This window comes from Mastigoproctus giganteus, chromosome 8 (genome assembly GCF_048544385.1).
Source record: "Mastigoproctus giganteus isolate SK-2022 chromosome 8, ASM4854438v1, whole genome shotgun sequence".
NCBI classification, from domain to species: Eukaryota; Metazoa; Arthropoda; class Arachnida; order Uropygi; family Thelyphonidae; genus Mastigoproctus; species Mastigoproctus giganteus.
The window spans coordinates 74,665,735-74,693,313 of record NC_143582.1 but is presented as its reverse complement, the minus strand read 5'-3'; the positions used below and the strand labels follow the sequence as shown (position 1 = coordinate 74,693,313).

General features: G+C 35.5%; 1 protein-coding gene across 4 annotated transcripts in view; it reads right to left on the bottom strand.

Annotated features, from left to right (window-relative positions):
• The window catches only part of LOC150081642 (non-homologous end-joining factor 1-like), a 180,963-nt gene that overhangs the window by 110,892 nt on the left and 42,492 nt on the right, over positions 1 to 27,579 (bottom strand). Inside the window, exons 1-2 of one of the 4 annotated variants that reach the window (XM_090379504.1) lie at positions 23,712 to 23,796; positions 13,988 to 14,079 (exon numbers count right to left, since the gene is read on the bottom strand). The exons of 1 other annotated variant lie outside the window; for it this stretch is intronic. The gene's annotated coding sequence lies outside the window, so the exon portion shown is untranslated. Of the gene's footprint in view, positions 1 to 10,608; positions 10,929 to 13,987; positions 14,080 to 23,711; positions 23,797 to 27,097; positions 27,501 to 27,579 lie in introns of those variants that run through there. 2 more of the 4 variants (XM_090379503.1, XM_090379502.1) reach the window with 2 other exon arrangements.

The following is a 27,579-nucleotide window of genomic DNA, read 5'->3' as shown; positions in this document are numbered from 1 at the left end:
AATTATTTTCACATCAAGTTCTGCCTGATTTACAACAAATAAATGTGAAATTTGAGTTGAAATATTTGTTAAATTTAAAAATTACGTTTAAAAAAAAGAGGCCACCGTAGCAGAGTTATCAGGTGAAAGGGTATGTAAATACACATGCTTTGAGTGACCAGGGTTCAAGCCCGTTTCTTGTATTCTTTTGAACTTATGAACTCCTTTGACCGTGTGGTTGTCCCAGAGTATAAACAGAAAATTTATTTTAAACAATATGTTCAATTTTATTAAAATTTTTTAAATCTTCAAATAATTTCACATTCAACCTTTTCAATTTCAGCAATAAAAATGTTCTTGTTTTTTTTGGCTCTGATCCACCAGATCAGAGAATTTTACAATAAATTATCAATAGAAACATTAATCGTATTTAGCAGTCATGGGCTTAAACCTCAGTTCACTCACTTCAGACCACTGGGCTATGTCATTCCTTTGGATTATAATTAGCCATTTCAGAATTTTTCTCGAAAAATTTTAGCACACCTGGAAAATGTCTGTATTCGTGATCTAAATTTGATCTCTTGAAATGAAAAGTTTTTATTGAACTTACCATCTCTAATAAATTTTTATCTTTACCTTGCAGCTCAAGATTTAAGTCACTAAGTTTTGCAATAAAATCCACTAAGAAACAAATTAATTAACCGCTTTTGTTATTTATTGGTGGATAAAAAAATCACCTCTTTCATCAGGAAATTTTTTTATTTCATCAAATACTCTGAGAAATCTTCTCAAAAAATAACATTACTGAGCCATGAATGTTAGTGTACAGCCAAAGTTCCCTGTCATCATCTTCATCTTGTAAATTAAATAGGCTAAGGTGCATTCCCTCAAACAGAATTAACTATTTTAAATGTAATGTCCATAACACCTTTTGTATGAGTCTCTTGCTACATAATACTTATTGATGAATAATGCAGTTAAAAAGTTTTGAAATTTGTCATCATTTTTCTACAAGGAAACAATGAAATTCAAGGAAACAAGGAAACAATGAAATTCAATAATTCATGCACAGTAAATGGATAGCAATTGCACAAAACAGAGGGAACTGGAAAGGACTTCATCCTGCAGTGGACTGAAAATGGCTGATGATGATGACCCAAAGGTTGAAACTCAGATGCTCTCATGGCATCTGGCAGATGCTGTTATTTGGTTTTTAGGAGAATTAGCAACTAAGGCCATATTGCTCCGGTGATATGCGGTAGTCATTCCCTGACCTTTCCGCATCCTCCATATTTGGTGGGCACGGGCTCGAACCCCGGTCTAATCAAGAAGCATGTGCTACGCACTGCTGCTCCTGCCCACCTGGCTACGGAGGCGCTCTGGCAGATGCAACATGTACTTCTGTATTGTTGTTCATATTTAGCCAGCAAAATCAAAATCTTACTGCAAGATTAGCTACCTATCACTGACACCACATGGGAATAGGAGTTGGCTAGAAAAAAAGAAGACACTTTTCCTCACTTGGCAGCTGTTAAATACCAAACAAAAATTTAATGTCTCGTAATTAATAGTATATTGAAATGAAAATTGAAACTACAGTATAACCAGATAGAGAATATTGGTGGGGAAAGGTACATGGGAAATTGATTTAATTTCCAGATTTAAAAAAAAAAACAGGAAATTTTTTTAAAGTGGCATGTCAGATGCCATTCTAGCAAATGAAGGTCATCTGTCATATACCATTCTAGCAAACAGGACTGGATTTTGGTGTTTGTATGCCCTAGGCACTTTTATTCTGAAATGTGCTAAAAAAAAAAAAAAAAGGGTAAAATGTTATTCTATTTTAACATTTTGACTGCGATTCACGTCAATTAATGTGACTCGAGTTTCAATTATAATAAATGATAAGCCATCTCAATTAACGGAGCGACCATCACTTCAATTCTTCTAGTTTCGAGAACAGTCGCTATATAGCATATGCGTATTTAAATAAAGCTCCTAGAGTCAATAGCTCGTTTTTCGTTAGTTACAGTGAAAACAGTGAAGCATCGTTTTTTTTTTTAATTTTTCCATTCCTTTGTAGTTAATAAAAATTTTGTAGGCCCTAGGCAACAGTGTTGAATCCAGGGAGGTGACTGGGGCTGAGTTTCACCCAAGGTGGAATAAAATCCCCCCCCCCAGTGAAAAATAGTAATTTTTTATTTTATAAAACACAAATTCAATAAATTTATGTCAAATAAACACAACACGAAAAATCACATCAACTTAGTGTGGTATTGTTAGATGGTACATGGTGAAAATAAACCACTAAAATTCAAAAGATACAAAATTTTCAAAATAATTAAAATGGGCAATATTTCTGGTTGCACCAACTGTAACTAAAAACCGCTATTTCAAGTGCCACATTTTCGTTTTATGGTTTTTAGGTTCCCTTTATTTTCACACAAATCATCTCTTGATAGCATTTCACACAAACGGTCTACTTGTGACTAATTCTTTGTTTGTACAGTATATCGCAAACAAGATTGCAGGCCGCAAATAGGTTCACCTGAATTGGTTCCTGACAGATGCTATTGCAATTATAAAGTGTCCCACGGCTTTCAGGGAAATCTACTGCAGCCACTAAACTAATTCAATCATCTGCTGTATCGCTTTATGGTTTTCACATTCACTTTATTTGTTTTTTTTTCACAGCGAGAGTCTACTTGTGGCTAATTCTTCCTTTGTATGCTGCAAACAAGACGGTTTGATCACAGCCTATAAACAATACATTATTGTAACGTTCATAAATATGCATAATCTGTATATTTATATTTATGCATATTTTAAATTTATATTTATGCATATTACGCATAAATATACAGATTCGTTTGTAACATACAGGGTGATTCACTACCAGTGGGACAAACTTTCAGGAGGTGTAGGGAGCACAAAGACGAATCGGAATCACATAGCATTGCAGGGTCCGAAATGGCTTTGTCATGCGGTAGAGGACGTTGAACGGGAAGTCGCATGAACAGCGATCCCGCTGGAAGTCAGCATTTGCGAACCGGTTCCCGAGGCAGTAGGATGGACGAGTATTCAAACGTTGAACTGGCCGACATGCACCTCACATATGGAGCTGCGGACTGTAACGAGCGTGCCGCTCTGCGCTTATACCAGGAACGTTTCTCGCACAGGCGTGCTCCTCATCATACAATTTTCACACGTGTGCACAGAAGGTTACGTGAGACTGGTTGTTTCACAAGAGGTACCATGAATCAAGCGCGAACGATGAGGACGCCAGACAATGAGGAGAATATCCTACGTCTTGCAGAAGGCAATCCGAGTACGAGTACTCTAGCGATAGGCCAACGATTGGGTATTTCCCAATCCACTGTATGGAGGATACTGTCAACAAACCAAATGAGTTCATACCATCTGCAACACGTCCAATCATTGGAGCCTGCAGGTTATCCACTCCGGAGGACCTTTGCTACTTGGTTTCTTCAACAGAAACGGTTTGCAAATGCTGACTTCCAGCGGGATTGCTGTTTACGCGACCTCCCGTTCAATGTCCTCTACCGCATGACGAAGGCATTTCAGACCCTGCAATGCTATGTGATTCCGATTCGTCTTTGTGCCCCCTACACCTCCTGCAAGTTTGTCGCACTGGTAGTGAATCACCCTGTATACATATGTTGTAAATATCAAATAATAATAAAAAAATATACATGTACCCCGGGAGTTTACATTCTTCCCCCCAATGCACATAACCCCAAAGCTTACATTCTTCCCCCCCCCCCCCCCCACACACACACACAGTGCAAACACTGGATTCAACACTGCACTGTGCATAGAGTGTTGAATTTCCCATGGGAAATTCAGCCCTGCCTAATGGGAAATCCAGCCCTGCTAGAAAATGAAGATCAATTAGGGTTGCCACATTTGTGATGCACAAACCAAGGCAATTTTTTTTTATTTAGAAATCAGTATAACAATGCATAATATACATGTATTCATGTAAAATTCATATATAATTTTATTAAAAGTAAATAGGTTTATAAACATAAAATAAATAAACATTTTCTTTCAAACAATAAAATAAGAAACATAATTGAAAAAAAAAAAAGCTAAAATGAAGAAAAAATAAACAAGAAATACACTTATCCCATGCGTTCTACTGAATATTCATTAGAAAGTATGGAGTAAATGTGTTTCTTGAATATTCAGAATCAGTTCTCATTTTATTTATTAATTCAAAACTCTAAATTTTCCACTGAATATTCAATAGATGTGTTTCTTATTTATAGGGCATACTGAATTGAAAACTAGGCAATCGTATATCTTTACTTTACATAAATCCATTTTACTTTTTACGAGAATTTCTATCTCAATTTTTTTTTTTTTTTCCTCTTTTTGTTTAACGGGGATATTCTATAGTACCAAAAAGACATTTTCCAGACAATCCCGGAAAACCACAGCGTCCCGCAAACCTACACATATGACAGGATCGAAATGAAAAATTTTTTAACTGGGCGCTCGCCCGCTTTCAGCATAAGCCATGGCTTGAGACTCAAAGTAGTGACATATCTTTTTACTCTGTGGCTTAAGACATCGTTATTCGAGGAGGTGGGGTTGGTTCCCCATTACTTTTTCGTGAGAATAAAAATGTATAATTATATAATTTGAGGCCTCTTCAAATGTTTCGGCTAAGGGACTAACAACGTCTAAATCCGGTCTTGTACATGACATTACCAATACGTCATGTTACTACTATATTACTACTCTGTGCTGTACGTTATATACATCACACGAAACTGTACGTTTGGACAAGGGATGGAGCCTAAGGTCATGTATTTACTTTATTATTAAAAATAAGATATTTTTACGTTATATACATCACACGAAACTGTACGTTTGGACAAGGGATGGAGCCTAAGGTCATGTATTTACTTTATTATTAAAAATAAGATATTTTAATAACGAGCGGAACATTTGCAAAATTTTTCAAGTTCGATCCTGGATGTAATTTGATTTGATTTGATTTATAAGTTCTGGTCGGCAGAGATTCAGAAACGGGTACCCCTTTCAAAATGGCGGCGAGACGGCCGTGATTGATGCGTGTTGACTCCGCCCATTGTCACATGATCTCCTTAACACACGGAAACAGCCGGTATGGGTGGCACGCATTGCGTGCCAGCCGTGTCATCCCAGTGCCACGTACCTAACGGCACTGGAAATACGAGGCACGCTAAGGTAAACCCAATAAATTTAAAAGTTCAAGTTACAAAAATGTCACGTGACATTTGAATAAGTCGGATATAGCTGAAAAGGGGAGAAGGTAATTTAAAAGGAAATTTCGCGAAAGAAAAGGAACGGCAAATCAACAAAATTTAAAAATAAAACATTATTTCGCGAGCATTAACAACGAACTGAGACGAAGAAAAACCACTCACCTCATCGGTCGGGTGAAATTTCAACGACTTTGAACGGTCCGATGCTTGACAATTTAATTTTAAGTTACTTAATTCTTTACTTTCATTTTATTTTGTTTCTTCTTTCGTTTTAATCTTTAAAAACATAGTGGACGTGGAAATGCCGATCATTAACAATTCCACTGCCAACTGAAAGTCACTCCTTCTACTGATGTTCTTTTTTCTTTTTTTTTTTTCTAACCTCCGTTCTTCACTGTTTCCGGGTCCTACCGTAGAACTAGGAGCAGCCTTGGCTCCCCTTTTCTTCTTTCTCACTCTGTACAAGATAGATAACCACTCTCCCATTTTTTTTTTTTTTTTTCATTCTCTCTCTGCTGGCACCCGACTTACATCTTCCTCTTCAATGTAGCCAGGGTGGGGCATTAAAATTATTTATTTATTCTTTAATTATTTTTATTTATTATTTATTTTTTTTTTTCGATTTACTTAAGCTTAATATTTTTTTTTTCTCTAACCTGCGTTTTGCACTGTTTCCGGATCCTGCCCTGGAACTAGGAGCAGCCTTGGCTCACCTTTTCTACTTTCTCACTCTGTGCAGGATAGATAACCACTTTCCCATTTTTTTTTTTTTCTTACTCTCTGTCTGCTGGCACCCCGACTTACATCTTCCTCTTCGCTGTGGGATTAAAATTATTTATTTATTCTGTGATTATTACTATTTATTTATTATTTTTTTTTTTTCATTTACTTTGGTCCTTGTGTCCCCCCAAGCTAGAGGTTTTCCGACCCACCTAGCAGTGCATTGATAGCATCAGCTATCAATGCACTGCTAGGTGGAATGCACCTTTTCTATTTAAGTGTGTCCCGTTCCTGTGGGGGCGGTCTCTTCTGTTGACAGGTGTAGACCGGGCTGAAAGGGGCAGAACCCCTTGAGCCTTGCACCATCTTTCTAGGGCTGAGTTGATCGACAGGGCTCTCATCATATAATCCCTCATCATATATACCTAAATGCAATATTAAGCGATTGAGTTTATGTTATACCTTATGCTATACTGCTAAATTTGTAGCATTTTAAATTAGTTATAGCCTTACTAAAAGTAAAATTTCTTAGTTAAAAATAAAAAATATATGCCAACCTATGTGATTAGAACCTTCTAGTTACTTATCTATCAAAATTAAAACCCTATAATCTAACTACCATGCACTACATTAGTTATGTGCTACAATATTCACACCAAATCACCGATAGATTAAGTTGAAAATTTCTAGCTAAATTTGAAAATAAGCTAACACATGTGAGTAAGACTATTAAACTATTTATTGAACAATTTAATATGTTACTTAAGTCCAAAAAAAAAAAAAAAAAAAAATGATAAAATTTTCCAGAAAAACTTATCCATTCCCAGGAGCTTAAAATCCTTACTTTGCACAGTTCCTACCCTCAAACCAATTCCAGTTGTTTATTCTAAGTATTGATTACACTTTAGCTGAATGCAAATTTCAGCATATGTAATCTACAACCATCCTTTTCCAATTTAAATGTTTGTTCCCTTTTGTGTGTCATCTGAGAAAGTGAAAAGATGATGTTAACATTTATTTTAGTTAACTGCTTAGTGTTCAACTAGGTCACCACACAGATGACTAGTTTTCAGACTTCAATTTAAGGAAACCCAGTCTCTCTCGATAGGTGTACCTTTTTTACTTTTCTTTTGTTTCCATGCACAACAAACCTTGTTGTGCTTCTCTGCACCCTTTCTGGATCTACATCCTTCCTAAAATGAGGTTTTCAAACCTGTATGTAGTAACCTTCAATACTGTTTCTTACATTTTTATTTTGAATTTTCTTACCTTCTTACTTTGAAATTATTAGTTATCTAAGGATACTGAAGATGTTTTTACCTCATTTTGCATGTACTTGTTTACCACTTTTTCACAATTTTCTTTATTAATTATAATAATTTTCTTTTCTTTACAAATTGAAGTTGGGCATTTACACTTTTACAGCTTGCCTGAATAATTCATCTTGTTAGTATTTATTTTTATGCAGGAAACTGCATATCTTAATTTTTGTGCTTGAGTATTTCATGGTTATACACAGTATGGCAAAAATAGTAATGATTGAATTCAAATAATGCAAAATTTGAATAAGGAAATATTTTCTTACTCATCTTCCTCCCCAGGGAACTAAATACATTTGTTACAGTGGTTTAAATCATTTGTTAGCATTACTTGCTTGTTCAATGTTACTCAGCAGTCACTTGCTAATAAATTGTACACATTCCACCAATTTGGGACTCTAGGGATTTTTTCTCAGGATAGAGCTTCATCACCATAAGCTGTTTGTAATGTTTCATGTGTTTCAGTGGGACTCTTCTCCAGCTTTACAAAAAACTTGATGTTGATTCTTTGGTTTCTGATGATGTTAGACACAATGCACAGAGGACGTTCATACAAAAAAACAATGTAAGGCTAACTGGTCTGGATTGTGGGATTGACAAGGTCACACTTCTGTGCTTTTCCAGCACCCTCTCTGGAGCAATACGTACTCACATTAGGTATTTTTTTAAAATTCAGCTTCATTACTTTTTTGCTGCTGTCCTTTTTATTCTCCAACTTTATAACATGGCATTATATATACAACCAATGTTTATTATTATTTTTTTATTTCATAACATTGTGACTACTTTCAAAACATTTGAAAATATCTGTTGAACATTAAAATGCTATATTCCAAATGAAAAGCATAACTGCAGTTCCTGCAAAGATTATATATTTTAACTTATTTTGAGACACTGGTATTAATGTTTTTGACCTGCCCAAGTTTGACTCAGATATTTGCTTGCTACAAGATTTTTTCCATCCTTATCTTTACACATTAATACTAGTATAGTGGATCTGTTTCATATTACTTTTTACACTGTATGTTTGTATTGCTTTATGCTGTTTGCTTTTATTAATTTATAATATTTTATTTCAGTTGCACTTGGTAACTGATATGAAGACACATTATACTTTTTTTCACACTATCTTCTTTTCACTAATTTAGTTATTTATATACTATTAACAGCTGCTTTGCACTTGAAGGTCTAGTAATATATCCTTTTACAATTTTCTATCTCATACAGTTAGTGGTTTGTTACAATGATCTGAAAACACTGATTTCAGGCATTTTGATCATATTACACGGTAACCGTCTTTAATGAAAAGGGGCAGTTAGGAGAGTTGGAAAATCTAATTTGGGTACTTTATACCACTAATGCATACATTAGTGGTTTTAAATTCATAATGTACACTGGTAATGCACACACAGTATGCATACACTGTATGCATATTAGTGGTATTAAACACCTTGTAAACTTCCATAATGCAGAATGAGGATTTTCACTTAATCAAGACATATCTTCCTTTAATGAAAAGGGGCAGTTAGGAGAGTTGGAAAATCTAATTTGGGTACTTTATACCACTAATGCATACATTAGTGGTTTTAAATTCATAATGTATACTGGTAATGCACACATATTAGTGGTATTAAACACCTTGTAAACTTCCATAATGCAGAATGAGGATTTTCACTTAATCAAGACATATCTTCCTTGCATAATGTTGTACAAATAGTTCAAAGTAAATGCTTCTGAGTTTATCAAGTCTTCACTTTGGCCCTGTGGAAACATGGATTTGAATACATTACATTATAAACTGTGGGAAGAGTTAGAATACATGTTCTGCTAGCTAACAGAACAGCTGCTACCACTGATGACTAGCCTGCTCATTGGGGTAGGAGGATTATGTAAGCAAAAGAACAAACCCAGAGTCCTGAGCTGGATATCGGCATTCTTCCCTTTCTTGGTGATTCCCTTTTACTTTTCTCCCTCTCTCTCTCTTAGGGTAACTGGGGAATTTTTTTTTTCTTTTGGCTGGTGCAACATAAGCCTCAGGCTTCCTTGCACCATATAGCTAATAATAATAATCTCACTTGAAAATTGCCCCCCCCCCACTGAGAGAAACTAATAATTTCTACTCAATTTACAAAATTGAAACTCTCAATATACATAAACAGAAGTATATTATTTAATTTCCTACTTTTAGCGTTCAGCAAAAACTATTAATTCACTCGAAAACAGCAAAAATGTACGATCATAATATCAATTTAGGAATTATTAGTTCGGCAAAACGGCGCTCGAAGCCATATTAGTAATAGTAATTAGCCAATCACAATGTGATTGGCTGATTACTATTGCGCCATTTTCAGGCTCCGGCGGTCATTTTTAGACAGTATTTCAGTTGTGCGGGTGTCCTGTTAATCTCCTTTTTCACAGGTTTTGTTGCTGTGTAATCTCCTTTTTCACAGGTTTTTTTCTTTGTTTCTCTCCGTTCAACCTCTCATTTTCCTTTCACACCGAAAACATTTGTACTCACATGCAATCAAAATAAATTTGATTGCGTGTGAGTACAAATGTTTTCGGTGTGAAAGGAAAATGAGATTGGTGTTTCTTGATGTAGAGCGCGCGAATTTCTTTTTACAGAGAGCTAATTTTGAACTAATGCCCTAGCGCGTTTCATCTTCAAAGTTTCGAGCGCCGTTTTACCGAAGTAATAATTCCTAAATTGATATTATGATCGTACATTTTTGCTGTTTTCGAGTGAATTAATAGTTTTTTCCGAACGCTAAAAGTAGGAAATGAAATAATATACTTATAGATATATAATATAGATTTTCAGTTTTCAAGTGGTATTTCTTCGTCTCAGTTCGTTGTTAATGCTCGCGAAATAGTCTAGTTATGTATGGGCGAGAAGAATCAAGTGATTGCATTTCGCGTAACTTTTTGTTTTATTTTTAAATTTTGTTGATTTGCCGTTCCTTTTCTTTCGCGAAATTTCCTTTTAAATTTCCTTCTCCCCTTTTCAGCTATATGCGACTTATTTAAATATCACGTGACATTTTATTATCGCGAAAAAACGTGCATTTTGGTAACTTGAACTTTTAAATTTTTTGGATTTATCATTTGTTTTCAGCCGCCATATTTGTTGCTGTGCCAAGTGCCGTCCGCGTGTCAGTTGAAATCCATCGGGCGAGGAGAGGAGGGGGAACGCAGTGAGTGGGCGGAGTCACAATCCGTCAATCACTGCTTTCCCCCCCCTCTCCTCGCCGCCATTTTGAAAGGGGTACCCGTTTCTGAATCTCTACCGTTCTGGTCATATACAAATTACTAACTTGAACAAACACTCGGTCTCCCGTTAGCAACAGTTGATACTGTTGTCAGTTTTTTTTCTCTGTCACATTCAATTAGTTATAACCAGTCACACAGTAATATATCTTATCTTACTACTCTGCGTAACCAGTATAGTTCCAACACCCGCCCTCTTTACCCCAAATGCAACTAGAGCGTCGGAATAAAAGATTTCGAAATACTGTACAGCCAAATACTCTTTAACACTTAAAAAAAAAAGAAGGCCAAATTCTACAACATACGTGCCACAGAGTAGTAAGATACAGTGTTAACTCCCATAGACGATAATGTCAATTCCGGTTATACGAACGCATAGCTAGTGCCGCCACCAATTTCGGACCTAAGAAACAGGCTGGAAGAGTGCGTGGTGAACAACATATCAATTCGCCGATTATTAGTATGAAATATTCACAATACAAAAAAATGACAGTATAAAAGGCGGAAGAATAACAAAATATCGGCTAAATTTAAATTACCTGTTATGATAGAAGTGTGGTAATGCTAAAAGCAGTCGTTTTCTTCCTCCTCAGTTCAAAACTCTGTTTTCACTCCCTACCTTTTTCTTCCCCTCCCCTTTTTTTTCCCTCCCTTATAATTTAAATTGATTTCTCAAGTATACATATGGTAATTTATGTATGTTTTCAGATTTTTAATTAAATTTTTTTCCTTTATTTATTTATTACTTTTGCTATGGCATCCTATGAAATGAACACTGCATCATATAGCTGTTAACCATAGCCACTAATAATTTTTTTTTTTTTTTTTTTTTTGTATACTACACAAAAATACAAAGAATCTGGAATCAATGAAAAATTTGGAATACAATTATGTGACTAAATTTTGACTGTTTTATTGCTGAGTTAGTTATTTTCTTTAACAAAATTTAGCATTCTTTCATTTAGATCACTATTTATTTCAGTTAGCTTTACAGCAAAAAAAGGACAAACTTCACACTTTGTTATTCAACTTCCTTTAATTTAAAAAGTTTCTCATTACGTATGAAAGATTTGAATTATATGTTGCTTTCTGTAAATTGAAATAGTAATATCACATGAACTGTCCTGTAATATATATATATAAAAAAGCATATTGATTTGTCATAAAATTAAAAGCAAGACTGATATGCCCAGTAACATAAACAAATAAATTAATAATAATAAAGCACTGTGTCACAGTCTTCAATACAATCCTTGATTTCATAAACCGTAAAGATGCTATGATATGCTGTTACTGAGAGATAAGCTTTGCTTCCTTTGCAAATACAAAAATCAGTATCTTTCTTACAATTCCAGCATCAAAATTCAGATAATTTTCATACTGGAGTTGTAAGAAAGATACTGATACAGATAAAGACTCTGAAACATGCTTAAAACTTTTTTTGTTGTCAGTTCACTAGACTAAAACAAGTGAGAGCTGTCATTTTCAACAATATCAGAACCTTTTTTTAAACTATGATGCCAATTCTGAACTATTTTTTTTTTAATAAAAAGGAACAGGTATTTTTCATATTTACAATAATCTTCAGGTCTGTCTTTCAGAGACATTTTGAAGATTACTTTGGAATGTCTCTGAAAACCAGAAGACACTTAAGTGGTTTGGAGTTCACCAGATAATAGAATTCCATCCAACTGAAATGAAATTGTATCTTATTTGTGGATTTATCATGTTTCATGTAGTTCAGAATAGTCAGTTAACATTGCTTTGATACAACTGATCTCTAATAAAAAAATCACGACACAATTTTTCCCTCTAGCTTTCAACAGCACATGTTTAACATTTCCCAGTTACACGTGTTTAACATATGTCAATTTTTTTTTTTAAGGGATTTTGATGCTGGACTAGTCCAGTAAGCCAAGTTCACATTTTTCACTTTTTGTTTAGCATAATTTTCAAGAAAGACTGAATAAGTACTTTTTGCATATTATCTTTGTGCTTGTGGTTCCCAATCCACTCAAGGTCAATAAAACATGTTTTTTTAAAAAATTTTCCTTATGAAATACCAAATCAACTTCAGAAAATAAGATATTTGATACACGTCATTGTATTCAACAATTCCTTTGATGGCTTTTTCAATGCATACTCCTCACATTAAAATCTTTAAGATACAACATTTTTTCAATATCAAGATCTTTTGGGCCTAATAGTAAATTTTTACATGTTTCAGAAATTGTTGCTCTTTAAAATATTTCTGGCTAGGTAACTTGAGACATATGCCAGTACATTTTCATCAGAAATATCCATATCCTCGCTGTACCTGGTTGATTCTGACTCTTTCACTTTGTCAGTGAGACTTACAGGCTCACTAGCACCTTGGTGAACCAATTCAAGCAAAGTATCAGTATGGTTTAAGAGGCCATGAAGAACAGCAGCATCCTCATTTTCACAATTAGATAATGCACTTTGTTTATTCATTGCATGCACAGTTTGTCTTTTTCCTGCATAGCTGTTATTTGCTTCCTTAAACAATTCAGCAAAACAGGGCAGAATCCTGGCTTATTAGCAATATTCAACATTAAATGCTTCAGGGTTTTTCTGCTCGGTTAATTGAGCTTTGTCCTCAATAGCTTATAAGTACTAGGGCTTTGAAGGTAAACATTAAAAGCAAAAGCCTTGGGCATGACTGAAAAACATGGACAGAACACCTCGCAATCGGTTGAAGAAGAAACTCAGTATTCGGCCAAGCAAATTTGATAAGGTTTTCCCTTTCAGTGCTTGTAAAACCCCAATCATAAAGATGAGCTCCTCACAGTCTAGCATTATTATATAATAACGATTCATAATTATCTTGATGCCGAATACTATCATACTTACCAACTGCTTTCAGGCAGTCAGTAACTCAGAAAAAAAAAAAAAAGTCAAAACCATGGATAATAATTTTAAAAAAAGATTTATATCAGCAGGAATGGCATATACAGTATATAGAACTGCACATTTTATAAGGGAAAAGTAAACTCCCCAACCCAATTATGTCTTATCTATAAATTCAAATTATTTAATTATTCAAAAAACTATTTCTTTGATTAATATCAATACACTATTCATATTAATATATCGGAGTGGTCAGAAGTGGGAGTGTAGTGGCACACACAGTTTAAGCAGACTGCAATTCAAACCCCTGACTGCAAAATATGGTTGATCTGCTAACCAGTGCATGGCAGATTATCGTCCATTTCCCTCAATATGAATTTTTCGAGGAGGCTTCCATCCTGCAGTGGATTGATAATGGCTGCTGCTTACCTCTTATTCATATTAATTAACGTAATAAGTTTGGAATTAGTTAATAATTAGCTATTCAGTAGTGGGTTTTTTTTTTTTTTTACATTCATTAAATATTTCCTAGTTCTATCAATTATGATAAATTACCTTAAATGTTTTTTCGGAAATCAGTATAATCGCACTCCAGATTTATTACATGAGAAGCACTTCTCTTCATAATGCCAGCATGAGAGGCACTTCTTGTTCATAATGTCAGAAGACAAATACAAAAAAACATAAATAAATAAAAATAACGCACAAAAATAATTATAATGATAGTAACCAAAATGCAATAAAAATGAACTTGCTATGCTAATACATGTAATAATAATACAGAAATAATTCAAAAAATTATATAATTATTATTAGCCTATGCTAATAATAATTATATAATATCTGTGTAAATACACCATAGTTAACCCATAAATTTGAACTACGTATGTAGTGTAAAGGCATCGTTTTAATTTTATCTCATATTGTGGTTGCCTTCACAACAAGATAGCTGCTATTGCATTACTTCAAATAAATAAAGCTTCTCTAGTAGGGAAGACTGCTGTTATTTATTTTCAGCAGATACCACCACCCAGACGATCGTTTCGAAGCTAGTGGGCTTCATCATCAGTGGGCGGGCAGGTAGTAGTAGTAGTGGCATGTGATGGAAGAAAGCAAGTGTATGAGCTTATGCAGCATCAGCCAAAAAAAAAAAAAAAAAAAATTACACCATTCCCTCTAAACATTTGTCCAGCTCCCCGTTAAATTTATTTACCCTATCAACTTCCACGACAGATGGAAGTTTGTTCCAGCAATTAACTACCTGCTGGCTAAAGGCAAATTTCCAAACAATTTTTCTACATCTGTCTTTTCTTAATTTGAATTTATGCCCCCTTAGGTTTGTAATCTGAATAAGTAGAAGGATCCCATCAGAATTCAACGTGCTCAACCCATTCAAGGCCTTATACACCTCAATCAGATCACCGCACAGGTGCCTAGTCTCCAGCCACTGCAATTTGCAGAACTGAAGCCTCTCTTGGTAGGAGGATCCCTTCATTCCCCTCACAAATCTTGTTGCCCTTCTCTGTACACGCTCAAGCAAATCTACATCCTTCCTAAAATGAGGCCTCCAGACCTGTACGCAGCACAATGGTCAGGGCATGGCCTGACCATTGTCTTATACAGAGGGACAATCACCTCCTTTTCCCTGCTAGCAAAATTCCTATATATCATTGACAAAATTCCATGACCTGCCCTGGCAGCCTGTCTGCATTTCTCAGAAAACTTCATATCTGACTGCACAATTACTCCCAGGTCTTTTTCATTTTCTACCACCTTCAGTGTACTACCACACAGTTGGTACGTTTCTCTGGGGTTACTTCTACTCATATGCAGTACTTTGCATTTGTCAAGGTTAAACTTCAGTTGCCACTTCTTAGCCCATCTGCCCAAGTTTTCTGGATCCTGTTGCAGTAGCACACTGCCATTGCTGTCATTAACAACCCTGCCAACCTTTGTATCATCTGCAAACTTCGACACTAAGCCTCATATACCTTCATCAATATCATTGATAAATAAACAAAACAACAGTGGACCCAACTCTGAACCCTGTGGGACTCCACTAATAACATTAGTCCACGAAGAGCAGCACTCATTGATTACCACCCTCTGTCTTCTTCTCCCACTCAATCCTTTTATCCATTGTAGCAACTTACCCTTAATACCATTCTGCTCCAATTTGTACAATAGTCTTCCATGCGCAACAGTGTCAAAAGCTTTCCTGAAATCCCAATATATGATATCAAAATTATTTTTTGCATCCAGTTCCTTTGTAACCACATCATAATATCCTATCAAATTTGTCAGACAAGACTTTCCCTTAACAAACCCATGCTGTGTCTGAATTATTGCTGCAGTCTTGTCTAGATGATCCTGCAATGCATCTTTAACCAATGACTCCATTATTTTACCCGGAACAGAAGTTAAACCAACTGGTCTGTAATTACTCGTGTCACCCTTCGAAATGTATCCCCTTTGTGAATTGGGGATACATTTTCACATCTCCAGTCCGTGGGGACCTCCCCTGAGTCCAAGGATGCTCTCATAATTATGCCTAAGGGTTTGCTTAGTTGCTTTGCCACCTCCTTTAATATAACTGGATAGATCCCATCCACCCCAGGTGCTTTTCTTATGTTTAACTTCAACAATTTCTCCTGCACTTTGCTCTCAGTTATTACAAAATCATTAAGCGCCCTGCTACAATTTGATAACCTTCTGCCATTTTAAAACCTTAATAACTCCTCGTGTATGAATGTAGATGCAAAATACTCATTCAGTTTGTTTGCTAGCAGGATCATCAACAGTCGAACCATCGATATCAAGTGGACCAATCAGATTCATCCCTTTCCTTTTAGAGTTTATATAAGTAAAGAAATCCTTGCTGTTTTTCTTAGCACCCTTTGCCAAAGATTTCTCGTAATCTGCCTTCGCCTGCCTAACCTCCTTTGTGACCTGATTACAGACTAGCTTATATCTGGCATAGGCTTCTGAGTCGCTTGATAATTTATATGCATCCCATGCCTTTTTCTTCTCTGTCACGAGTCTCATTAGTTCATTTGATAACCATTTAGCCTAAACTTTGAACAATATTTCTTAACAGGTATGAAACTTTTAGTAGCTTCCACAATTAATTCCTTGAATGCTTCCCACTTAGAATTTACTGTTGGTAACATTGTCAGTTGATCCCACTGTACAGAATTTAAAAACTATCTGAGACCACTGTACTCACCTTTACAGAAGCAAAAACCCTTTCCTTTACCCTCATGGTAATTATATCTTTAAGTAAATCCCACATCAGTACACTATGATCACTGCCAACTAGTGGTTCCTTTATCTGCAAATTTTTAATACACGAATGATCACTGCTGATAACGAGATCAAGAGGCATGTTCGAGAGGCAACCATCTCTGGTTGCCTCTCGAACATGACGCTGCAGAAAACAATCATCCAATAAATCCACAAACGTCTTACTAGTGTGTGAATGACCAACTCATAAGTTCCAGTCAATATCTTGGAAGTTAAAATCTCCCCCATTATAAGACATTCTGATTTACTGATTTACCACTCTATTTCTCTGTACAATTGTTCATTGTACTCATTCCAGTCATTAGGCCTATAACACACTCCTACTCTTATTTTTGCTTTCGCAGTGCTTATGTCACACTAAACTGACTCAACAGGGATGGCCAACGAGTCGATCGGGGATTTAATTTCGGTCGATCACGACGAATTTTAAATAAATAAGATCTTTATTGTACAGGTCACCGGTACACGCAGGTACCACGACCATACAATACCCTTCACAGCACCATGCCAGGGGTTAACAAGCGGCAGAGATAATAAAGGAATTGTAAAGATTAATTATATGCGAATTATATAAAAAAAAAAAAAAAAGTACTCATGGCAGATAACATTGACTTGAAAGGAAAACTATTACAAAATAACAAAAATAACAAATTGTGATAACAAAAGATTTTCCTCGAGTCCAGTTTTCTGAGAGTCTCTTGCCCCGCCATAACGATCTGAGATCAGTTGGTAGTTCTGGAGACCACGTGCAGATCTAGGATGATCCGTCTATACTTTTTATCATCTATGATTTTAAATAAGTCAGCATCCAGGGATTGAACCAGATGGAGCTTCTGATAAGGGAGGAACCGATCTTTCAAATGTAGTCTCGAAGGAAGAGCAAGAAGCTTGGGAGTGGAGCAGAGACCTGGTTGGGGAATCCGCCAGCACACGGTGTCCCAAACGTTGGGTGCTGAGACTCTCCCGGCAATCATTTTTACGGTGAAGATGAGTCTTCTCTCGTGCATTAATGCTGAAAACCTGGTTAAATTCAGCACGTTGGCGATCGGTGTTGTGCGCTGCTGTGGTGGGAGATGACACTTCCAGGTTGCCCACTTCAGGAGCCAGTATTCAGCGGCTTTTAATGGTTTAATTGTGGTGTCTGCAACTGAGCCCCACAACTCTACTCCATACAGTACACTTCCAAAAATCATCATCCTGATATACATTTCTATCAGGTTTGTGTTGTAAATGTGTAGCAAGTGCTGCTTGGCAACCGACCGTTTCTTGTTGAATTTAGCACAGAGTTCTTCTATATGGTGATGGAATCGTAATTTTCTGTCGAAGATTACACCCAGATCTCTTTGCTTTTCAACGCAGGGGATCGGGTCTCCATCAATCGCAGGCTGAATTATGGTTGGTATGGGTTTAAGTGAGAATACCATGATGGCAGATTTCTCAGGGTTCACTTGCAGGTCAAAATTTGTGAGATACTGCTGTACTTCTGATAAGGTCTTGTTGATAGTTACTGTGGCGTTTTTGGCTTCATCGGTCAAATTTATTTTTGTGAAGATCTTTAAATCATCTGCATAAGATATCATATCTGTTCTATTGTGTATTAGTGGGTAGATGATAGCAGTGAAAAGAATTCCGGACAGGACTCCTCCTTGTGGAATGCCTGCTTGTATTTGTCTAGTATACCTTTGTTTTCCTATGTACATTTGGATGATTCTATTCTGAAGAAGAGATATCAGAAACTTCAATACTGGGCCTGTGATGTGATAGTAATTTCGAAGGAGTTTGAGCAAGGCTGGGATGTGAACACTATCAAACGCAGCTTGTAGATCAAGATATGTGATTGCCATTTCTTCTTTCTCCTCAAATGATCCAAGGATTGCATTAGTAGTCATAATCAGGTTACTAACTGTTGATCTGTTTTGCAACGAATAATGAATTTGCTGGGGCCTGTGCGGGAGAATGTGCATGGTAAGTGTTTTCAGTATTGTTTTTTCAAGTAATTTCAATAGACACGAGGAACGAGAGATGGGTCTAAAGTGCCTGGCTTCAGTTGGCTGGGAAACTTTTGGGAGTGGCCTAACAGAATATAAATTCCATACTGGAGGGAAAAATTCTCCTTTTAATATGCAGTCATCCCTCGATTTGTGCACCTTGTGCAATGTAATTTTTGAGATGGTAGATCGCGGCACATTTTGAAGGAAAAAAATAGATCACATCACAAATTAAGTAGGCCACTCCTGATCTATATCAACTGGATGCAGTTGATATAGATCAGGAATATGCCATCACAGTTGCAAAGTTATTTCCACAATATGACATCTCTTTGGCATCTCTCATATTCCATAGCCCACTTGCTTCGAAACGATCGTCTGGGTGGTGGTATAGCAGTCTTCTCTACTAGAGAAGCGTTATTTATTTGAAGTAATGCAATAGCAGCTATCTCGTTGTGAAGGCAACCACAATATGAGATACAATTAAAACGATGCCTATTACACTACATGCGTAGTTCAAATTTATGGGTTAACTATGGTGTATTTACACCGATATTATATAGTTAATTACTTAAACCCATAAGGAATCATGCCTTGTGCATTTATTTTTCTAATACGCTAATAATAATAATACACAAATAATTATAACAATTGTAACCGAAATGCAATGAAAAATTAACTCGCTACGCTAATAATAATTAATATAATTATTATTAGTGTATAATAATAATAATAATACACAAATAAGTAAAATAATAGTAACCAAAATGCAAAGAAAAATGAACTCGCTACGCTCAACGAATTAATCGTTTCAAATCAGTACCAATTTTATTAGCAATGGGCATGTGCATTAGCACTCTGTGGATTTTGATGGCCGTGTTAGTTTATAGATCCGAAATTGGTGACGCTGGGAGTAATTCAACGAGTGGACACTGTATCTTATTACTCTGTGATACGTGCATAATTTTTACAAAATTTAGCTTCCTAATGTGTTGTCATTAAGTGTCACCACAGAGAAGTAAGATACTACGTGTGGGTGTCACGACAGCACATTACAGAAGTTGCTGATTCGCTTTTAAACTTTGTATCACTAAAACCATTGCAGGTAAAGAAGTGGATTGATAGTCACAGAGGATCTCGAGCGATATTATTATTATTAGCCATATGGTGCAAGGAAGCCTGATTGTGTGAATTTTTTTTTTTTTTTTTGGCTAGCTCATACACTGCTTTCTTGCATCACATGCCACTACTACTACTATCTCCTTACTATTCTGCGTTCTGAGGGACACCTAAAGATTTTTTTTAACAACAAATATTCCCCTGCAGATGTTCTCAACAATACTTAACAATTTTTAACTACAGTTATATACAGGGCAGTTACCAGCAAAACAAGGTGTAGAAAAATTGGGCGATGTGGGCTGAGAAATGACTGTAGAAGTTTAACATTAACAAATGCAAGGTACTGCATATGGGTAGCAATAATCCCAGATTAACGTACCAACTATATGTGGTTCTACACCCTGCATAGAGGAAATTGAAAAAAAAAAAAAGTGTGGTACTGCACTCAGCCTAATGGAACATGAAAATCTGACCACAATTGCCCTTCCCCGGAGGTAAATGTGATCGGATATGAAATTCTCTGAACAGTGCAGACAGGCGGCCAGGACAGATCATGGGGTTTTATCAATGATATACAGGAACTCTTCTAGCAAGGATAAGGAGGTGATTATCCCATTGTACATTATTATTATTGTTGTTGTTTCTCTTATATTATTTCTCCCTGATTGGGGGATTCCACTCTGTGACGGGTACTGCTACAGGGTGGTTGTAATGTCTGGTGATACTGTTGGTGTTAGTGTAATGTCTGGTGTTACTGTTGTTATTATTATTATATCAAGCATGTCTACTGTATTAGCGCCCTTAGAGTAAATTGGAAATCTTTGCCATTTGTAAGTTGTTAAATTCTTTCTTTTGTTGTTTATTTCGTGCAAGTGCATTATCTGAAACATCTTGTGTTAAAACTAACTCTTGTAAAAATGTCTTCATTTTTACAAGAGTTGAAACACTATTCCATCGTTATGAGTCCGGCTGGTTCACAGCAAGAGATCGTCACTTGATTGGATCAGACAAACATCGTGGATGTAGTATTTATAAAATGGTGAGAAAGTATATGACTTTCGTCGGAGAAAAGTGAGTAAAGTCAATTAAGGAACATACTTTAGGGTGAAATCTGAACCAGATAGCTACGGGGTGATTGTTGTCTGGAAATTCCTTGTGTAGGAATGAACGGACTTTAGATCTAGTGACTACCGCTGGGCAGTCTGAAAATGCCACCCCATGCAGATGTGAAGTTCCTCTTTCTCCTCATAAATTCCATCTTTTACTGTGTCAGGTCTCCAAAATAACAGTCCCTGGGAGTTTCTTTTCCTCATGAAATTAGCCTTTTGACCAATAGAAGCATTGGGAACTCAAAAGGGGGGTGACATATATATATATATGCAGATGGGAGACAGAGAGAGGGGGAGGTTAGAGCACGGAAGCAGAGACAGGACAGAAAACGAGAAGGAGAAATCTAGAGAGAGACAAAAGAGACAAAGAGAGCCGAACCCTGAGTAAGCTTTTCTTCTCTTCAGGCTATCTCACCAAAATGGACGTCTTGAGTCTTGTGCCACTGGCTGCTGCTCTTAATCATCAAGCCCTGAACATACCAAAGTTTATTCTGGTAAGTTTCACCCTATGTTTGCAATACGATAGCTAGCAGAATGGAAGTGTTGAGCATTATGACTTAACTCCTTATTTACTAAAGTCTACTGACAAACAACCCTCCTCCTAGGAACACATTAAGGTAGCATCTATTATACCACACTTATAAATTACAGTTTAAGGTTAACAAGATCCATTTGTAGTAATGAAACTTCATCAGTTATGATTGTTAAACTGATATGGCACTCTTACACTTGTATCCAGATACTCGAATAGCGATATGATTGTTGGCTCCATAGAGTACGAGCAGCAGTGCTAATTAAAGATTACATGAAGAACGCAGACAAGCTTGTACATATGCATTATTATCCGATTAATCTATTGTTTATTCATCAATAAGATGTAAAGAGTTTTTATTTTACTATACGAAAGAAACAACAATTTGATTCTTATATCTATCTGTATGCCATGATTAATAAACCATGTTTTGTTTGATCTTCCTTGCCTATAGCCATTCTCTTGCTACACGTTATCCACAGCATGAGTTTTATATTAAAAGAACCACGTTATGTGGCATTTTGAGGTCTAACTAATAGAAATATTTCAGAATGAATAAACACAACGCCAATTTTGATGTTGCAAGTCTATTCTCCACGATTCAGAATAGATCGTGAGAACATGAGATTGTTGTCCTAAAATATAAACCATTAGTCGATCATATAAAACACAGGCATTTTCTGGAACATCAATACCCGAATGAACTTGCCCGGAAACCTTATTGTATACATTGAATAACGAATAATAGTAAGAGTTGATTGCCTCAATTCCCTTTGGAGTAGAGTGTTCTACAGGGAACACTCTACTCCAAAGATTTGCAAACATGAGTCATAATATATGCAAAAAATGTAACCTGCTAGAGGTGGTATGTCATGGCTGCAACAATGGGTATCATTATCGATGTTCATTGAAAGAAGCAACCTATAAAGGGATGGCAAAACAAAAGAAACAGCAGTGGAGGTGTATATTGTGCAGGAAAGAGAAGGAAGAAAAATGTCATATTACCTACTCGACAGAAGAATATCATGATTTGCTGCATTCACCAACTGCAGTAAACGAAGACTTAGAGGTTACACAAAAGCAGGCGAACACCCTAAATATAGAGGACATACTAAGGAAGCTATCCAGTAAAATCCATTTGCTGGATTTACTAATAGAAATTGTACCAATAGAGAAGGAAATGGAAGACTTCAAGACGGAAGCAGAAGATATCAAGAAATCGATTTCATTTGTCTCAGATTTCTTTGACAAAATGCAAAAAATCATAAGTAAACTGCAGGACTCCAATGCTGCAATCAGCAAAAGAATTGTGGATCTGGAAGCTTCATTCAAGAAAAATTAGGAAAATTCCAACTTACTTAACTAAAGGATTGATGCAATAGAACAATTATTAGCAAATAATGTAGAAATAGTAGGATTAACTGGATTAGCAAGCCAAGATCTAGAGCTTGTTATACAGCAGCTAGGACTTGCATTGAAGCTACAGCAAAATAAAGAAGTAGTACACTATTACATACCTAACAATAAGAAAAAAAATGACAAGCCTACACTAATTGTGAAATTTTCAAATCATGTGGTAAAGGAAAAATGGATTAAAAAGGCACTGACAGCAAATGATGTATATCAGAACAATAGCAATATTCCAATCTCCATAAATGACCACTTAACAACTCACCTCAAGCAGTTTTTTTGGGAAACAAAACAATTAGTAAAAACTCACAGTTACAAATTTTTATGGTTAAAACATGGAAGGATTTATGTGAAGCAGAATGAATCTTCAAGAGCCATAAGAATTTTGAGTTCAAAGGATCTGCAGTACATAAAATACACTTTTATTGTGCATAATTGGAATTTCTCGAAATCTAGACCTAAGGTAAAATTAAGACATCAGATATGCTTTTTTGAGGAATCACATGTTTTTAATTCACCTTTATATTTTTTTTAAATAATCCAAATATTCAAGCTCTTATAATTGATAAAAATCAGTTCTTTCTGGTAGTTCTAAATATCAGGTCATTAAGAAAAACTGGTTTAACTTCTTGCAACGTATAAATGCAATGAAAGAATTTATTTCATGTATAGTTTTAACAGAGGTTAACATAAAAAGTGATGAAATTTCTAATTATAACATACAAGGATATGACACGGTCTATATGTTGAGAGAGTTGAGAAGGGGTGGAGGAATAATAATATACTATAGAACATACTTTAAGACAATACAGGCTTACCACTTGACTCAGTCTTGTGAAAACTGCTGTGTCAAATTATTAGGAGAAGATCCAGAAAACACATTCATGATTTGTGCTTTTTTATAGGTCACCATCAGATTCTATAAACAGCTTCCTAATAGAATTAGATAACATGATTTTGCAATGACCATACTAGTAGGAGATTTTAATATTAATTTACTAACCGATGAAACTGATAATGTGATACTCGGATACTCTGCAATTTTAAACAATTATGGATTTGAACATACCTTATTTGGAATAACTAGGCAACAAAGGATTGATTTGGTTTGGTTTAGATTTTATTGGCGCATTAGCAACTAAGGCTATAATGTGCCAAGACCAGGGCAACAAAGGATGGAGGGTGATGGAACAGTAAGCTCTTTTTTAGATCATGTTATAACAAATATAAAGTTGAAGTATGCTAATTCTTACATACTATTAAATCAATTTTCAGATCATGGAACATGTATACTAATAGTGGATATGTACTCAAAACAACATCCATGTGAAGATATAAAATTAACAAATGTTACGAATAAAAATTCTTTATCAACAGGTAAACTGAAACAGAACATAGATAACAAGTTAATACAAGAGCAAGTATCTTACACAACAAATGTAAATGTCTTTTCAAGTAAGATAATACAAATGATAAACAATTCGAGGTTTAATACAGAGAGAAAAGTAAATCACTCGGCTTGCAACATAAATTCTAGGACTAGCAGGATTAAGCTTAAGAAACCTTGGATGACTAACGAAATAGAAGAATTAATGGTACAAAGGGATAAATTCTTCGGGAAGTATAGAAATTGTCCATCAAAGATAGAACATTATCACAATTATAAAACACTCAGAAATAAATTGAAAGGTATGATTAGAAAACAAAAAAACACTTATTACAATCAACTTTTTATGGATAAGCAGATAACTCAAAAGGATAAATGGAACATTATTAAAACACTATTAGAACAGATATCTGGTATAAACAAACAAACCATATGAGGCTGCAAATAGGTTTCCCAAACCTGTATTAGACCTCAATAGATATTATATTCATTATTGCCAAAATTCCTTTAATTAATAAGATAGTCTTATATTCATTATTGCCAAAATTCCTTTAATTAATAAGATAGTCTTATATTCATTATTGCCAAAATTCCTTTAATCAACAAGATAGTCTTCCTCAGATACTGAACTCTTGTGTAGTCTTAACTCCACAAGATCTCTTAAGATTATAGAACAAGAAATCTTATGGACTGGACTGTATTACAGTAACCGAAGTAAAGAGAAATAAAGAACAGTTCTCTGTTCTCTTGGTGGAGCTTATAGCACGGATGTAGAGTCGGGAAGGTATCCTACAAATTTACTTTCATTTAAGGTAATTCCTATATATAAAAAGGGATCACCAGATGACTTTTGCAATTATAGACCAATAACAATACAGTCAGTTATAAATAAGATAATAGAAAATTATATATTTTCTCATATAAGCAAATATTTACATCAATATGGACTGTTAAACAACTCGCTATTCTCATATCAGAAGGGCAAGAGCACACAGACATTATTAGAGAACTTAGTAGACTCTTAACTTACATTTAAACAACAATAACCTCATAATGATTTTATTTATAGATTTTACCAAAGCATATGATTTAATTGATATCCCAATATTGAAACTGATGTTGTTTGGTTTTTAGGAGCATTAGCAACTAAGGCCATATTGCTCCGGGGGGGATATGCAGTGGTCATTCCCTGACCTTTCCGCATCCTCCGTATTTGGTGGTCACGGGCTTGAACCCTAGTCTAATCAAGAAGCATGTGCTACGCGCTGCTGTTCCTGCCCACCTGGCTACGAAGGCGGCCATTGAAACAGAAAAATAACAGTTGAAGTAGAAAATACAAAGGGAAAATCATATACAGTAATGTAAAGAGGGGAGTACCTCAGGGTACACATGCAGGGCCAACCATGTTCAACATCTATATAAATGATATATTCGAAGTAATAAAGAACTCCTTTATAAAAATTTATGCAGATGATATAATCTTATATACAATAGGAAAGAACATGACAAAAATGGCAATAGACTTACAGCAGGATGTAATATATTTACAAAATTGGTTGCATGATAATAAATTAGTGCTCAACTTTGAAAAAACAAAATTCTTGGTAATTAGACCTCCTCATCAAACCATGAATGCCTACATAATCAGAATTTCCAGAATTGCAAATGTCTAACTGTGGAAGAAGTTTTAAATCACTGTTACCTTGGGTTATGGATTGACTACAGTCTAGGTTGGGCAATGCATATAACAAATTGTACAAGAAAATGAGATTTTATGTGTACTTTTTTTACTACATTAAGAATAAATTAAATCTAAGAACAAAAGTAACCTTATATTATGCATTAATGGACTCACAACTCAATTATTTAGTAAATGTATTGGCAAGAGCAAATATAATAGAAATAACAGTAATAAACAGCTTAATTAACAGGATTTTTAAACTTTTAATGGGGACAAACTCTTGGAATGGCCTGAATAAGAGAAAGCCATTCTTGTTGAAATATAAAATACTATATCCAGTTCAAAAACTGAAGTTAAATCTATTCTTGAAAAATCTTAACACTATTTTTGAAGAATCGAATCTATAAAGGAATGTCTCACTTAATTTAAGGAACCCAAAAGCAATTGTTTTGCCACACCCTAGGGTACTAAATAGATTTGGAAATAGGCACACAATTAATATAATAAACAGCATGTTGGCTAGTTCTGATTTAAAGCTCAAGAGTAGTAATCCTATCTCCAAATTAAAATTCCTAATAAGAAAATTTTTGATACACAATGATACAGTAGATTAGAATAGATATGCAGAAAATTACTATCTCTGTTTGCAGTGTGGAATGTACTATGTGTAGTGACATCATTGTCTTTTCTGTAAGATCACAAATTGTATACAAAAACTGTTGTAAATGAAGAATTACAACTTGTTATCAAGAAATTTACTTTTCTTAACAAGTTCATTTATGGTAAACAAATTCTCTTGAGAAAATAAAATTGTATTGTTATTATTATTATTATTAGCCATATGGTGCAAGGAAGCCTGAGGCTTATGTTGCACCAGCCAAAAAAAGATTGAGTTACCCTGAGAAAGAGAGAGAGAGAGAGAGAGAGAGAAGTAGAAGGGAATGGACCAAGAAAGAGAAGAATGATGATATCCACCTCAGGACCCTGGGTACATCAAGCCCATGCTCACCAGATATGAGCTCCCATAGTTATCTTAAATAAATTCAAGAACTAAACGAATTTTTGGAGGAAATGGATAGGTTAAATGGGAAGGGTTTTTTTTTTTTTTGTTTTTTGCTGGTGCACTATAAGCTTACTTTCTTGTATCATTTTCCACTACACATTTCCACATTTGCCACTGCAAATGCTAAAAACGCACATATCCTATTTGGTCCTTGAGGTCCTTGCATACCCTATTTGGTCTTTGAGGTTGTCACAGACATTCTCTCAGATATGCCAGACAAGCTGTACTTACTACCTGGGAGTCTAAAACACTGATGGAACTGATATTCGGGTGACACTCAGTTCAAGCGGACCCAATTTCGGCGAAGTCCGGAAGGTCTGTGACAGCCAAATCCTCTGCTTACACCTTCACGATGGTGGGACTGTTAGTAATCCTGGGTATAACCTCCATGCTCAAGCACATGGTGGATGACCACCCAGGTGTGAACCAACATAAGCAGGGGTCAGCATTTCTCCATGTGGTGCCCACAGCACATGGAGAAATGCTGCCCCTCTGTGTTACCAGGCAGTACTAGGTGGTAGATGACTCTCATCAACCGGTACAATACCACCACTT